The sequence below is a fragment of the Giraffa tippelskirchi genome, chromosome 7 (assembly GCF_054371585.1).
Source record: "Giraffa tippelskirchi isolate mGirTip1 chromosome 7, T2T-mGirTip1v1.2.pri, whole genome shotgun sequence".
In the NCBI taxonomy this organism is placed as follows: domain Eukaryota; kingdom Metazoa; phylum Chordata; class Mammalia; order Artiodactyla; family Giraffidae; genus Giraffa; species Giraffa tippelskirchi.
In genome coordinates, this window is record NC_137281.1 from 25,107,525 (window position 1) to 25,125,005 (window position 17,481).

Below are 17,481 nucleotides of genomic sequence, written 5' to 3' on the forward strand. Positions count from 1 at the left end.
CAGTAGTCATGTACAGATGTGAGAACTGGACCATAAAGAAGGCTGAGCACCAAAGAATTGATGCATTTGAAATGTGGTGCTGGACAAGACTCTTGAGAGTCCCTTGGACTTTAAGGAGATCAAACCAATCCATCCTAAAGGAAATCAACCCTGAATATTCACTGGAAGGACTGATGCTGAAGCTCCAATACTTTGGCCACCTGATGCAAAGAGCCCACTCTTTAGAAAAGACCTTGACAATGGGAAAGACTGAAGGCAAAAGGAGAAGAGGGCAGCAGAGGATGAGATGGTTAGACAGTATCACTGGCTCAATGGACATGAATTTGAGCAAACTCCAGGAGATGGTAAAGGACAGGGAAGCCTGGGGTGCTGCAGTTCATGGGGTCGCAAAGAGTAGGACACAACTTAGCGACTGAACAACAACAAAATAGTTTCCATAGCTATAGAAGCATATCTCACTTAATTTATGCAGTTTTTCTTCCTCCTAGCTCACTGTCATTATTGTGTGACATTTATTGGAAAACTGCAATCCTCATGCTACTGTTAAATATAAACATTTGCTTTCGAGAAATTAGCAAAATGAATCAACCATGCATATTAATAGTCAAAAAAATTTCCAATCTAAATGAGGTTAATCTACTTCATGAATTTTTCACAAATTCATCTGTAGTCTAATGTGCTCATCAAAATTTTGTTTTTGATTATTTAAAATGTAGCACACTTGGTATTGAGATTATCCCATTTACATTTAAAGCACATTTAAATTATTCAGACAGCTAAAGTACACTGTGTTAAATGGGAAAATGAAACAGTCTCCCTTCCATGTGCCACCACACAATTACCTGTTTCATTAACTTTAACAACAAAAAAGTTACTATATCTTATTCTTAAAATTACTTTTTTAAACATTTCACATGTGGGGTAAAATATACATACATAAAATGTACCATTGTAACCATTTTTCAAGTCAACAATTCAATGGCATTAAGTTCATTCACAATGCTGTACAATAATCATCACTACTATTCATTTCTAGGACTTCTTTATCACCCCAAACATAAACTCTATATATACCCATTAAAAAATAACTTCTCACTGCCCTCTTCCCATAGTCCCTAGTGACCACTATTCTACCTTTTGTCTTTATTCTAGATACTCCAAGGAAACTGACAATATTTGTCCTTCTGTGTCTGGCTTATTTCACTTAGCATATGTTTTCAAGGTTAATCCATGTTGTAAGATGATATCAGAATTTCATTCCTTTGTAAGAATGAATAATATTCCACTGTATACATTTTAGTTATCCTTTCATCTGTTGATGGAAACTTAGCTTTCAGTACAGTTGTGCATCCATCATCACAATAAATTTTAGAATATTTTTATCATTCTCCAAAGAAACTCCAAATGGTTTAACTATAATTCTGCATACCACTGTCCATCCCTAGGAACTACTAATCTACTTAATGCTTCTCTAGATTTGCCTAGTCTGTAGATTTTATATAAATGGAATCATACAATATGTGGTCCTTCATGACTGCCTTCTTCTACTAAGCATATTTTCAAGACTCATCCATGTTGCAGCATGTATCAGTAACTGATTCCTTTGGCCAAATACTATTCCATTAAATGGACATACTACCTTTTGTTTATCCATCCATTCATTAGTTAATGGACATTTGTGTTGTTTCCATACTTTGTCTATTATGAACAATGTTGTTAAGAACATATACATACAAGATTTTATGTGTATAGATGTTTTCATTTCTCTTGGGCATGTATCTAGAAACGAGATTGCTGGATATGGTAACTCTGTTTAAGTTTTTGAGGAACTATCAGATTATTTTCCAAAGTGACTGTATTGTTTTATACTCCACCAGCAATGTATGAGCTTATTTCTCCATATCCTTATCAACACTAATTTTACCTTTTTGATTATAGCCATCTTAGTACATCTGAAGTGGTTATCTTACCGTGGTTTTCTTCTGCATTTCCATAATGGCTAACGATGTTGAAAATCTTTTCATGTGCTTATCAATTTAATATATTTTTATTAAATCAGTGCCTTTATTTTAAAACATTTATGTTTATCAATACTTATAAAAAATATATTAAAGTCAATATGCTCTTAAATATAACTTAAATAAATGTTTAACAGCACGAGCAGTATTGTGCTATTAAACTAAATACACGGGAGCAGTTAACCTAATCAATAAAACGAAGTATAGTTAGACTCTTCATACTGTGTTTCTTTATAGCCAATCACCTATGTATTTCTTTCATTTAACTGAGATGTTTTTATTTAAATACCATAAATTCCTGTGCTCAAGAATGTCAGTCAGGTGCAGCCACCAGGAAAATGGTACAAACGTTCCCTCCAAAATTAAAAGTAGAATCATATGATGCAACAATTCCACTTCTGGGTATTTATTTACCTGAAGAAAACAAAACAACTATCTTGAAAAGGTATCTGCACCCTCATTTTCACTGCAGCATTATTTACAACAGTCAAGACAAGGAAACAACCTAAGGGTCCATCGATAAATGAATGGATAAACAAGATGTGATACATATACACACAAACACAGAGAAATATTATTCAGCCATAAAAGAAGGAAATCTTGCCATTTAACAACATGAATAGATCTTGAGGGTATTATGCTAAGTGAAATAAGTCAGACAGAGAAAGACAAGTATTGTATGATCTCATTTATATCATCAATCAAAATTTTTTCTTAAAAACGGAACTCAAAGATATAGACTGGTGGTTTTGGGGGTAGGGGAGGGTGGGTGTTGTAAATGAAATGGGTGAAGGTGGTCAAGCTTCAAGTTCGGTTCAGTTCAGTTGCTCAGTCGTGTCCGACTCTTTGCGACCCCATGAACCGCAGCAAGACAGGCCTCCCTGTCCATCACCAACTTCCGGAGTCCACCCAAACCCATGTCCATTGAGTCGGTGATGCCATCCAACCATCTCATCCTCTGTCGTCCCCTTCTCCTCCTGCCCTCAATCTTTCCCAGCATCAGGGCCTTTTCCAATGAGTCAGCTCTTCGCATGAGGTGGCCAAAGTACTGGAGTTTCAGCTTCAACATCAGTCCTTCCAATGAACACCCAGGACTGATCTCCTTTAGGATGGACTGGTTGGATCTCCTTGCAGTCCAAGGAACTCTCAAGCATCTTCTCCAACACCACAGTTCAAAAGTATCAATTCTTCAGCGCTCAGCTTTCTTTATAGTCCAACTCTCACATCCATATGCTGTCTAGGTTGGTCATAACTTTCCTTCTTATTTGAGTATCCTAGATTTAGTGATCAAATCTACCTCCATTTTCATCTTAATTACCTAAACCTTTGTCTTAACAGATTAAATAGCTCCAATTCTTTAAAGGCCTAGGCATCCTTCGACCTGTAATAATTTTAATTTGCTTATTATTCCAATCAATGCCTTCTACATGGTTTATATAACTAGAGCACAATCCTCAGACTTCCAAGACCATTCCTTCCTTCTTTTTTGGATGTGGTATTCATTCATTCATTCATTCATTCATTCAAGCACCTTTCAGATATAAGGCACTTGTGCCACATAAGAGAATGTGAGGTATAGTCCTGTCCTTGAGAAACAAGGTATCAGTATAACTTTTTAAACAAAACTGGACTTTACTAAATGCTCTTTATGGTTTATTGCAGCTTTAATTTCCATGGTTGATTCTAATATTATATAGTCAGTTACCTTATTGTGGTTTGGGTTTCATTTCCTGATCACATGCATAAGCTATTACTTTAATACTAACGCTCTCCTATGTTTTAAGAGATCTTTCTTCAAATTATTTCCATAGTTTTATTAAAAATACTAAAATACTTAAAAATAAATGTTTAAAAGATGTGAAACTTATATTCTGAAAACTACAAAACATTGCTGCAAGAAATGAAAGAAAACCTAAATAAAGGAAAACACATCCCATGTTCATAAAGACTGAATACTATTAAGATGGTAATGCTTCTCAAACTGGCCTATAGATTCAATGCAACCCCTATTAATATCACAGCTCACTTTTTTGCATAAATTGAGAAGTTGATTCTAAAAGTCAAATGGAAATTCAAGGGACCCTGAATAGCCAAAACAATTTCATAAAAGAACAAAATTTAAAGACTCATTCTTCCTAATTTCAAACCTACAGTAATCAAGACAGTATGGTACTGACATAAGAATAAACATAGAGATGAATAGAAAAGAACTGAGGATCCATATGCTTATATCAACTGATTTTCAACAAGGGTGCCAAGGCCATTCAATGGGAAACAGCAGCCTCTTCAACAAATAGTACAGGGGGCAACTGGATATCCACATGCAAAAGCATGAAGCTGGACCCCTACTTCACACCATAGACAAAAACTAACTCAAAATGGATTGAAGATCTAAATGTAAGAGCCAAAACTACAAAACTCTCAGAAGGAAACATAGGTGTAAATCTTTCTGACCTTGTATTAGGCAACAGTTTCATAAATATGACACAAAGCATAAGCAACAACAACAAAAACAGATAAAGTAGATGTCAACAAAATTAAAAAGATTTGTGCTTCAAAAGACTCTACCAAGAAAGTGAAAAGACAATTCACAGAACAGGAGAAAGTTTTGGTAAATCACATATCTAATAAGAGACTTGTAAAAAGAATATAACAAGAGCTCCTACAATTAAACGACAAAAAGACAGTTCAGTTTTAAATGAGAAAAGCCTTGAATCGATATTTCTCCAAAGATATTAATGGCAAATAAACACATGAAAAGATATTCAACATCATTAGTCATCAGGTAAATATAAATCAAAACCCCAGGAGACTGCTTCATACCCACTAGAGATATCTATAATCAAACAGACAGATTAACAGTAAGAATGACAACAATGTGGAGAAATCAGAACCCTCCTATACTGCTGCTGAAAATGTAAAAAGGTACAGCTATTGTAGAAAGCAGTTTGGCAGTTCCTCAAAAAGATAAATATAGTTACCATATGACCCACCATTTGTACTCACAGGTATATACCCAAGAGAAATGAAAGCATCCGTACACACAAAAACTTGTACATAAACATTCATAATTGCCACAACAACCCAAATGTCCATCAACTAATAAATGAATGGATAAACAAAAACTATGTATCCATTTAATGGAATATTATCCATCCGTAAAAAGAAATGAATTACTGATACATGCTACAACATGAATGAACCTTGAAAACATTATAAGTGAAGCAAGGAAGTCAAAAAAGACCACATATTATATGATTTCTTTTATACAAAATGTCTAGAATAGGCAAATTCATAGAGACAAAAAGCAGATGAGTGGCTACCAGGGGCTGAGGGTGGGGAAGGGAATGGTGAATGACTGCTAAATGAGTAAGGGGTTTCTGCTTGCGGTGATGAAAATGTTCTGGAATTATATAATGGTGCTGGTTGCACAACACTATGAATGGACTAAAACTCACTGAATGATACATTTTAAAACTATTAAAATGATAAACTTTATGCTCTATGAATTTCATAATTAAAACAAAATGATAATCAGGAAACAGGTAGGTCTTTAAGAATGTGGATTTCATCCTAAAGCCCATGGGCACCATTATAGGATTTTTTTAAGCAAGGAATATGATTAGATTTGTATTTTAGGAAGATAAATCCTGCAAGACATACCGCTGTGAATATCTAAGCTTTAGCATACAAATTTAACAACATCTGATTTGGGTGTTCAGAAGCTTATGCATAATAATAGAACCCTGTTTTCCTTAATGTATCTTGAGTAAGTATGTTTGCCAAATAACTTACCTCTACATATGAATTTTATTTAACAAATATTTATATAGTGCTTACTACAAAGCAAGCACTATTTCAAGCTCTTTAGAAATATTAACAAATATCCAATCCAATCCTCCTAACAAATATATGAATCTATTAGCTTCACTTCATAGAAAAACAAACTAGAAAGGTTAAATAACTTGCCTAAAATTACACAGCTATTAATCATATATGTTTTTGAAATTGTGTTTTCATTCACAATTCAGATAAGTATGTGGGACTTTGATTTACTTATTATCATCTCTACCACTTTTAATTTATTATGAATTTATTAGAAAATCACTTCATATTCTTCGATTTCAACTCTTCTTTTTACTTGTTCTCAATTCAGTATGCACTAATTTTTTCTTCCTATGCAGAATTTACAGTGTTATCTACTCTTATGAAGTTTGGGAAACACTCTCAAAAAAGTTATTTTTTAGTTTTTATTTACTATATTTTACACTATAAACATGTTATTTATGCTTACTATAACAGAGCAGTAATTTGGTTAACTAATGACTTTCTGTTCTTCAATAACTTCATTATCCAGGTTTTTTTTTTTTTTTAAGCAATAAAGAGTTTTTAAAGGAATTAAGTGGTGATTTTATCCAAGGCACATTATTCAATTATTATATATAAATTTTCACTCTATACTCAATATCATAGGCAAAAGTAAACTAAGAAAATGAAAAGTGCTTCAAAAATAATTATAAAATTACAAAATTCAAGCTGTATGTTTATATTTCCCATTCATTTACTTTACATTACCTAAAAGTACAGACTAGAATATAACCTAACAATAAAAATTTAAAAGAATAAAGGAAACAGTTTTGGAGTTCACAAAACAATTTTATAAAACCTTATTCAAGTAAACTTTTAATTTACAGTGTTTCTCAAGCACTTATAACTGCCCATCATCTAGGTACTTATAAATTGAGCATTTACACTTGTGAACATTCATTTATTATTATTAATTACAATTTACAGTAGTATTTTTTTAAGTAGAAATCTTCCTTTCAGAATGTAAACCGAACAAGCAAGTTGTTACTTAAAAACTGGAAAAAACAGTAACAGTAACAAACTCTCTAAGACTTTTAACTACTAATCTACAGTGAAGGATAGCTGCTTGTTAAGACTATGTTTGGATTTTTTACTGCTATCAGACACTTTTAAACACAAGGTTTTAATTGACTTCCCTAGAAAATTGTAATGAAAACTTTTTTATTTTTTAATTTATTTTTAATTGAAGGATAACTGCTTTATGAAAACTTTAATTCAAGCAAATAGTTAAGGTTAATCACACCTTCATCAACAAACATTTAATTGTTCTGTTACACTGTTTAACAAAAGTATTTCAATGTCTAATGTTCAAACTAGTAGTATAATATGATTACCGGGCAAACATGAATTTTACTCAAAATTAGCATTTATAATACACAATCAAGCACAAGATAGTACTCACATGGGACAGAAAGCTCACAGTTTTTACCTTTATGATCAGTATAGATAAGTACATACCCTCTACATATTCTTCAACTTTATAACCTTCTGAAGACTTAAACGGTTTCAAAAAGAAAGTTTAAAGTTTTAAACCTCAATTTACAGTTATTAAGTAGAGGGACAAATAACACTCAGATACACTCTGCACAAAAGTATTTTCCTATTAACAAACAGGAACTTCATATTAACTTCATCCTCCATTCTAGAGTGAATTATAAAACCCTTTAAAACTCTGTGTTATCACTGTTTATTTACATACAATCTCTGTTACTAAACTATAAGCAATATGTGGCCAGGATACATGGGAATAAATTCACTTTGACTGAATGAATAATAATAATATTACTATAATAATATATCTATAACAATAATATGACTACATAACCTATAACCCTGCACATAGACATAAAAAAATTATCTCTAAAATAAACTACACTTGCCTACATTCAGAATACAGAAATAAAAAATGCCTTACTAACTTTATGTCCTTTAGAAAACTAGTTTTCCTTTTTAGAAGGTTATAATGGTTGAAAAACAAAATTAAAGAGAAGAGTACACACTGTATACTGTAAATAGAGTATGTACTGTATAAATCCATTTATACTAAATTCTAAAAAAGGCAAAACTAATCTATGGTAAGGAAAAACAGATCAGTAGTTGCCTGAGGGGCTGGAGTGGGCAGAATTGACTACAGAAGAGTAGAGGTAGCTTTATGGGATGAATAAAACATTCTATAGCTTGTCTGTAGTGGTTACACCATGTATACACTTGTTAAAAACTCAAGGAACACTTAAAATGGGTGTACCTGTAAAACTCAAGGAACACTTAAAATGGGTATACCTGTGTACCTCTATAAAGATGGTTTGTTTTTGTTAAAAGAGAGGAAAGAAAGGATACAACAAGTAACAGCAGAACCAACAAGCAAAATGTAGAGAGAACCATGAGAAAATGGAGGCATGGGTAAAATGGGAAGACCAGGGGGAAAAGAGAGTGAGACAATGGAAAGAAGAACCAAAGTAAATTTAATAGGGCCTTTTGCAAAATATCACTATTTTTTTCAAAATCCTCTAACATGATTTCAGTTATTCTTCCTCAAAACTCTTAGGTAAGCAAGTCTGATGATAATGTCCCTGCTGAAGAAAAGGACCACTTATACGATTTTCCACGTGGTCTAAAGGCTTAATCAAAATTAATATCCAGATTTTCTACTGCCTAACAATTTTCAGCAAGCTCAAAAACTAACCCAACCACAGCAAGAAACAGAACTAACTCCCAGTACTCTATGAGTACTGCTTTTTCTATTGCTCATTTCTTCTTGGGTTTAGTTAGGCTCTGAAACATACCAGCAGAAATAGGGTGCAGTGACATCTATGCTTCTATAAAATTACTGCCAAAGAAATGAAGAGACCAACAGCATCCTCCATTTTTAAAGCAGTTCTCCTTAGGTGGTGGCTTGCTTACCCCTCCCCTTTCTTTTCACTTTTGAGCACTATCATCAGTCAAGACAGAGGTTCAAACAGCAGTGTGCTTCAGATAAATCTTAAAGACACCCACCAAAGTCAGGCATTGATTTGCTAATTTTGAGTGTTAAAATATTCCTCAAAAGGGTCATCATCATAATATTTACTGATTTTTATGTGTGGCTTATAGAATTTCTCTCATTATTTTATGGGAACTGTTAAGCTAAAGAAATCTACACAAAGTATTCTTTTTACACCACTTGAACAGTGGTATAATCTTATTAGGGCCTGAAGTATAAATGCCAATTACCAAGTATTTGTACTGTTAAGAGAGTAAGTAAAAACTCAAAACTCTGGAGTAAAATAGCCAAGTTTCAAATTCCAGCCTCCTCTACTAGCTAGCTACGCAACCTTAGAAAATCAGTGAATCCCTCTATACTTCAGTTTCCTCACTGATGAAACAGGGATACTCACAGGATTTTTCTGAGGATTAAATGTGGAAAATATCTGTAAAAGCTGATAAACACAAATTGCTCAAAAAATGTTTTCAATTATTACTAACACTGAATTTATTACTCTTCCTTCTCTTTACCAACATTGTTTCTTCTAACATGTCCTACAAAGATGGTTTTATGTAGATTTTTTTTAAACTAAAACTAAATTTGTAAAGAGTAATCAACAACTTGGCTCACTATTTATTAGTAACTTTTCTGTTCTTGTCTCATTTTAAAAACCAAGTACCAAATTTACTAAAGGACTAATAACAACATTTATAAATGGGAAAGACAGGATAAGGATTCATGGCTGGCCTGCAATAGTAACCATTATCGACTTTAGTAACTAAACAACAACTTATCAAGTAAATATTAAAAATAAAAAAGGAAAAGATCTATTTTAATAGTTACTAAGAATAAAAGTAACTGAAAAATCTCATGCATTGCATCTTTAGTTTAAACCAAAAATATAGATTCTTCATCACAACATGAGGTTTTATTTATACTTGGAAGCTGAAATCATCAGTTAGTCCATAAAGATGATTTCTACCTTTTCATTCAAGTACATGTTTATAATTAGTGTATTATACTTTTTTTTTTAACCTTGATTTTTACTAAGACAACAGGAAATAAAAGACACATGAATCTCTTTCACGCAACTTGAAATAAAATCTTAATAACAAGAAAAGAGTATAATAAGCAACATTACTATTGAAGAACATCTTTTACCTCTCTACACTTAACAGAATTATCCTCTGTCACTATATAATCAGGCCCAACTGATGGCTCAGATTAATTTGAGCTTTATTTTTTCTAATTACATGTTATCCTTAATAGAAAACAATCTAATGAGTCAACTTTTTCTAATAAAAAGTGGCTATTTATGTACTTATTGATCACAATAAGAAATGTCTTTCTGTACTTTCATTTTCAAGTTTTAGGGGACTCCTGGAATAAATACAGTAGAGTCAAGAGTGAATTAAGAGCAGACCAAGAACCATCTGATTAAATATGCATTTCTATCCTTTCACTGTAATAAGCAACCGAATTATAGTACTGAATAAAAATTAAAATTAAAAAAAAGAGAGAAAGTTTAGGAAGAGACAAAAAACAAATGAAAGGAAATTAGAGAGATGGATCCTAGAAACAAAAAGTTGGCATGAACTAGGTATAATTTTGTTATGTTTAAAATTCATTTCTATAATTATTTCCATAATAATATTTTTAGTTTGTTAGGTATAGACAAATAGAGGTTAATAGATTTTAAACCAGAAAAGGATTCAATAGAGTACTTTTAACATTAAATATTTCCAAAAAGTCCTTTCCAGTAAGTTATCTTAATACATATCATTGTGTATGCCCTAATTATCTTATGAACACAAGCCCTAGGAAAAAAATAAACCAGACTTAAAGGTAATTAAATATCCCAGTAATATCCCATTAAAATCTGTTAAAGAAAAAAAAAAAACCTGCTACTATTTTTAGGATTTTCAATTTTGAACTATAAAGTAAAATTACTGCACGGTACAATATCTAATAGATTTAGAGTAATGGTTTTTTTAAGTAGTTTATTTTTCCCTAACTCACTACAATATTGCATCTTTTCTTTTAAAAATCTTCCAGTCTTAAATGTTTAAGTTGTATCAGGATTACATCATATTGTTGTTTAGCTCTTATCTAACCAGTTCTTTAATTTGATCCATATGTAATTTCTTGACTCATACTTTTAAAAGTATTTTAATGTAATCTCTTAACTCATACTTTTTGAAGCATTTTAAAATTTTAATTCCCTGTTTTTATTACTCTATTTTTTCTAATTTGCTTATGTTTCCTGTTTTATCTGATTTTCTACCATCTTATATTACATCTCTATAGGTATATCTAGAATGACCTCTTATTGCTTATTTAACTTAGTATGTCAGTTTTTACATAGCAAACTATATATGCCAAAATCAACATTTTTTAATATCGAAAATGTAAGAAATGGTACCTTTTTTTGTAGCTGAACATTGTTTTCCAGGCACAACAAAGAAGAATCTTAGCCTTAACGTCTGAACACTGTTAAGTGTAAACCACTTTATTTTTTAAAAAATATATACAAATTACCTTCTTTAAAGAAGGTAGGGAAAATGCAAAAATAGAATCAAAAGGTAAAAATCTGCAGAATATAGTTTTGTCCAGGACTTTTTCTATGCAAGCTATTTTTAATATAATTACAACGTCTTTTATTTACTTATTTTATTAAGAGTTTCACATGTAACCATGGGGTCATCAGAAAAATTATTTTAATGGGTATGAATCATTATATTAGCTAGCTAGACCGTCTTCCTACTGTTGGGCAACTACTACATTAAAACAACAGTAGCAGAACTATGTAGGGTGACAGATGTTGACTAGACTTATGGTGATCACTTCCCAATATATATAAATATCAAATCTTTGTTGTCAACTTGAAACTAATATATGTCAACTATATCTCAAATAAAAAAAGCAAAACTTAATTTCCTGTTCTTAAAAAGGAGGAGACAGAGTAGAAAGGTCCATCACTGATATGTAAGATAAATGCAAACATATGAATAGTAAAGAGATTTTGAAACTATTTTTAAAGCTAAAAATTCAACTGTAGGTTTTCCAACTTTAGTTTCAAATCCCCCGCCCCCCACCAAAAAAACTTTAATTTGTAAAACCTAAGTTCTCTAAAAAGCTTAACAAATTGTATGATAACAACTAAATTCCCTCACTCTGGGCTGTGCACACGTGTTTAGTTACTAACTGTGGTGTTGGAGAAGACTCTTGAGAGTCCCTTGGACTGCAAGGAGATCCAACCAGTCCATCCTAAAGGAAATCAGTCCTGGGTGTTCATTGGAAGGACTGATGTTGAAGTTGAAACTCCAATACTTTGGCCACTTGATGCGAAGAACTGACTCACTGGAAAAGACCCTGATGCTGGGAAAGATTGAGGGCAGGAGGAGAAGGGGACGACAGAGGATGAGATGGCTGGATAGCATCGCCGACTCGATGGACATGGGTTTGGGTGGCCTCAGGGAGTTGGTGATGGACAGGGAGGCCTGGCGTGCTGCAGTTCATGGGGTCTCAAAGAGTCAGACACAACTGAGTGACTGAACTGAATTGAACATGTCAAGATTCTTAAGACCCAGGAGACTGTAGCCCACCAGGTTCCTCTGTCCATGGGATTTCCCAGGCAAGAATACTGGAGTGGTTGCCATTTCCTCCTCCAGGGGATCTTTCTGCATCTCCTACATCTCCTGTACTGGCAAGCGGATTCTTTACCACTGAGCCACCAGGGAAACCCCACTTAAGACTGATTTTTTAGTTATCAGATGGAAATTTGGACTACTGACATGAGCATACAATAAATATTACTAGACAATACTTCATATTATATATCATAGCTAGTCAGTACAGTTTAGTACTTAAGAGCACAGACTCTAAAGTGAGACTACTTGGGTTAGAATCTTGTCTCTACAACTTATCAGCTGTGTGACTTTCTATATAAGTTATTGAAACTCCCTATGCCTCCTTAGTTTCCTCATCTGTGAAATGGTGTAATAATACTGATCTCAAATAGCTGTTATGAGAATTGAGCTATTTGTAAAGTTCCTGGCACACAGTAAAAACTATGTAGATGACTGTTCAAATTTTTTAAATTTAGGTAACATTTACTGTGTTTACTATGTGCCAGGTTAAATGCTTTACATGAATTTGCCTCAAATAATCTTAACAACACCTATGAAGATACTGTTATTGTCCCCATTTAAAAAACAGAGAAAACTGAAGCACAGAAAGTCTAAATGACTAAGCTGAGATCATACACAAATGTCGAACAAGGATCTGAACCTAAGTCTGACCACATAACCTACAAATTCAGCTTAGATTTTCTTATACACTTTAAGCAGTAGCCTCCTGCTATATTATATCTTGTTGAAATAAATTAGAATATGTATTTCCTTGAATAAAAGAGTATTTTAAGAAGTAATATAAGAAATATCACTCTAATACAGAGGTATTTATACATGAAACAATTATGATGTCTGATACTTGCTTTAATACAGCTTGAGGGAGGAGAGAGGATTAAGAAGAGTAGACATACTTTGATAATTGTTAAAGTCTGGTCATGGGTCTATGTGGCTTCATCATTTTATTCTCTCCACTTCTGTATATTCTTTAAAACTTCCATAATAAAAGGTTGAAAATAGAATAGGGTACATAGATTAAACTCTTTTATCATACAAGCAAACAACTTTCTTTTGATACTTTGTATCAAAGATATAAAAGGATATGACAAACTTGATATTATACATTTTACAATTTATATATAATCTGTAAAAGGTGATCTTACTTTAAATAAGTGAATATCCTCTCAACCAAAATGAAAAATTAGTAAAAGCATTTTGGTTAAACATATAAATATGCATATTAAATTGATGTTTGCATTTCAAAACATTTGCTTAAGTAATTAACATTTTTTTCTTTTCTTTCTCCTGCCTGATATCTCTACAATTATAACACTCTAATTTGTTGCCCATATTTATACAGGCAAATATGACTTCACAACATGGTCACAAATTGAACATTACAAATAAAAACAACAAATATGCTTCACTAAGAGACACTTCAGAAATTCCTTGCCTCAGATTGTAGTTGATTTTTATACTAATATATATCTATGGACTTTTTATAAGTATAAATATAATACATAATTCATTTGAGAACATTTTATATGTTTTAAATTACAGTTAAGACAACTTGGCTGATACTAAAGGAACAAATATACAACATTTATTAAGCCAGACACTATACTAAGCACTTTCATACACATTAGCTCACTAAATTTAAGAGATTATATACATTTTAACAAAAGAATATTAAGATTTAGAGAGATAAAATCACTTGCCCAAGGTCACAGAGCTAATAAGTAGTTAAATGGTATTCAAATTTAAGCTTACATACAAAACACACTTTTTCCCTTGCTATATATACCAGATGACCATATGGGAGGCAAAAACCTACACTCAAGTCAAACTTAAATATTTAGGGCCTTTTTTAAGTGGACCATAAAATGCTTAAGTTACGGATTACATATATATTACAGTGGCAGCTTGGTTTTGGGTAAAAAGTACCAACTACAACACAAAAGCACTGTTTACTTTGCTACTGTATGACTCTCCCCCCTCCCCAAGTCTCTTAATTTCAGTCTCAGGTTACTCATCATAAGGAAGTTAATGTCCTTGTAGTCCAATTCCCAGGATTATAAGATTCAAAAATGATATATGTGAAATCACTTCAAAAACTACAAAAATAAAACAAGTAGTCCTTTTTTTTTGTCTTAAAACGCTGAAGGCAACACAGAATAAAGTTTTCTAAAGTAACTGTCAGCCGTTTGTTCTACAGTCTATTAACATTTCCAGAACTTTCTAAAACTCTTTTTCCTAAGCATAACTCAATCATTATCTCTATTACTTGGCTTTCCTCATCCTTAAAAATGATGCAAAGTAATGACATCAATGCTTTTGTAATAAATAACTAATATGCCATTCTGAAATGCTCGGCCTATAGAAGTTCTAAATTTTGACTTTTCAAACTAAACATGTGTTTGGTGTCACTCTTAGTTATATTAATTATCTTACTTAATGTTAGAGCCTTTTCACATTCAGTTTGCTTTGTAAAAAACTTGAATCAAGATACGGAATTCTAAAGTAGAACACCCAACACATAATTTTTAAGTTTTGTGGGTTTTTTTCCCAAAGCTTCTCAAAACAGATACAATAGCTAACAAAGACATCAAACACAGCAATAAAATCCACTAAAACATTCAGCTGCTCTAAAAGAAGGATCAGGCTCTTCAGGAGAAAACTACATTGTATGAGTTTGCAAAGTTTCTCATTTAAACTCCATTTTAGAGAAAGCCTTTGCATACTCACACAATATGCTTTAAAATGGCACTTTGCTGACCTTCCAATAGTCCAGCTCTATGAAAATTCTGTGATGGGTGTAACTTCAGAGAATCTGAAAAACACAAAAAGCATTAAGTACTTTTTATGCTGAATGACTAAAAAAAAAGCCAAGGATAGCATACATCTCTTATATAATTGTCACGTATTTTTAACAGCTAAAGTCCATATTTGTGAACATATTCTCTGCAGAGGAAGGCTGGATTGCCTCTACACTGGTCTTCATGCTAAACTTAGATTTTCATAAAGCATTTGTTTCATGGAAAATTATCTGATGATTACTGCACAAATGGTGTTAATGTCCTGACTATTTTTAACACCCAATTGTATCACATTAGCCCTCCTCTAAGAATCACCTCTAGATACTGTCTCTTCCTTCTGACACTCAAAATTACAATATTTTCAAGCTACTTCAGGTAATGTTGCCAAAAAACATCCTACAGGATGGTGATTGCCAACTAAAGTCATCAGAGCAACAACAAGACAATGGCTACAGTCACTAAGTAGGACTCTACAAACGTCAGTCTATAAAGCCCAGTACCTTCCAGAGTAAACCATCGCACTCGGATTCACTTAAGCGATTTAGATACAAGAAGGTGAGGCTCAACCCGCCCTTTTCGGGGGAGGTGAGATCAGCGAGTGGATACCTTAAATCCAAAACTAAAGAAACCCTGAATTTCTCGGTAAAGAGGTCCACATTGGTATACATTTTTTTAATACGTCAAAATAAATAGCTAATAGCTCGGTAATATCTTTTAGCCCCTCTCAATGGTTTAAAAAGTGTTGAAAAGTGCAGTGAGAGAATTTTGGTTTGATAGCCCTCGCACAAGGAACCTGTCCTAACACATTCTTGTGTCCAGTATAGGAATTTAACCCCAGTAGAGATCAGCTCAAGTGTTAATATTTTATATCCCGGGAATCCCCTCCAAGCCTTAGCCAACAGAGTTTTAAAACTGGAAACTCTGTCCAATGCCCCCTCCCTACAACAAGCCCCAAAAAAGAAAGAAAATTCTCAAAGGACAGCTTCTGTGCCCTGAGCTGGTACCCCTGGGACAGGAGAGGAATAAAACTAATGCAGAGAGAGCACCCCTCTCTTTGTAAAACAGAGAGAGAAGTAAGTAATTAGAATGCCACAGAGGTGGAAAGAGAGAAAAAAGAAAAGAAAAGAAAATTCGGGCTCTTCCCAGCAATAAGATGACGAGGAAAGAAGGACGCCTGGTCGAGGGGGGCCGTCCCAACAAGGGGAGGGAGTGGACTAGGCCGGAGAGAGAGGGGGGAGAACCACGGCGCACAAACAACCTGGAAGGGGAGAAAAATGGTGATCCTGAACCCAGAACCAGCTCCAGGATACACTGCCCCTTTGGAGGCAACTTTGCTGGGGAGGGTGGTCCTGGTAAGAGGAGCCACGGCGCCCAGATCGCGGCGGCTCCAGCGCGGGGCCCAGTCCTGGGTGATCCCCAAGCCCGGGAGGCCGGGGCCGGCCGCTCGGGGAGAGGGGAGAGGCCCACCACCGAGGGGCGCTCAGAGCCACCGGGGGCCGCAGAGACGCGGGGGCCGACGGCATTTGGGCCCCGGGCGGCAGGCGGCTCCACGGGGGAGGGGTCACCACTCCTCTCGGGCCCCTTCCACCACCACCCCCAGCCCCTCGGCCTCTCCTCACCACCCGCTCAAGACAGGCCATGCCGGCGGAGGCTCGGCCGCCCCCCAACTGGGACCCCTCCGGCTCCCCCTGGGTCGGGCCTCCGCGCTTCCCCCACACACACCCCAGCCCCCAGCCTGACTCACCTCGAGAGTACAGGGACTTGGGCGACTCCAGGTCTAGGTCCGCGCTGAGCAATGAGATGAAGTCCGAGGGCATCGCAACTCGACCCAGCCCGGCCCGAGGGCAGCGGGAGGGGGGGAGCGGCGGTGGCGGCGGCACCTCCTCTCCGGGACCGCGGGCACCGAACCAGGGGCAGCAGGCGAGGGCGGCTGCCGCTGCCTCCTCCTCGAGGGCAGTGACTTCCACCGAGCCGACGAACCGAGGAAACAGCGGCGGGGTGGAGGGGAAACTCCACGGGGGCTAATTCCCGGCGAGCCAGGAGGGGGGGTTCAGGACGGGGGAAAGGGAGGGGGAGAGCCAACGGGTCCGCTTCGTGCTTCTCCTCAGCGAAAACTGACGGTCGCCGCCACCGCCGCCGCCGCTGACAGGAATCTGAGCCCCGCCTCCCGCGAGGCACTGCGCATGCGC

At 35.1% G+C, this 17,481-nt stretch overlaps 1 protein-coding gene across 2 annotated transcripts in view; it reads right to left on the minus strand.

Moving 5' to 3' along the window:
* The window catches only part of NFAT5 (nuclear factor of activated T cells 5), a 110,889-nt gene extending 93,408 nt beyond the window's left edge, over positions 1–17,481 (minus strand). For both annotated transcript variants that reach the window (XM_081512681.1, XM_081512674.1), the window contains exon 1: positions 17,037–17,481. The gene's annotated coding sequence lies outside the window, so the exon portion shown is untranslated. The remainder of the gene's footprint in view (positions 1–17,036) is intronic.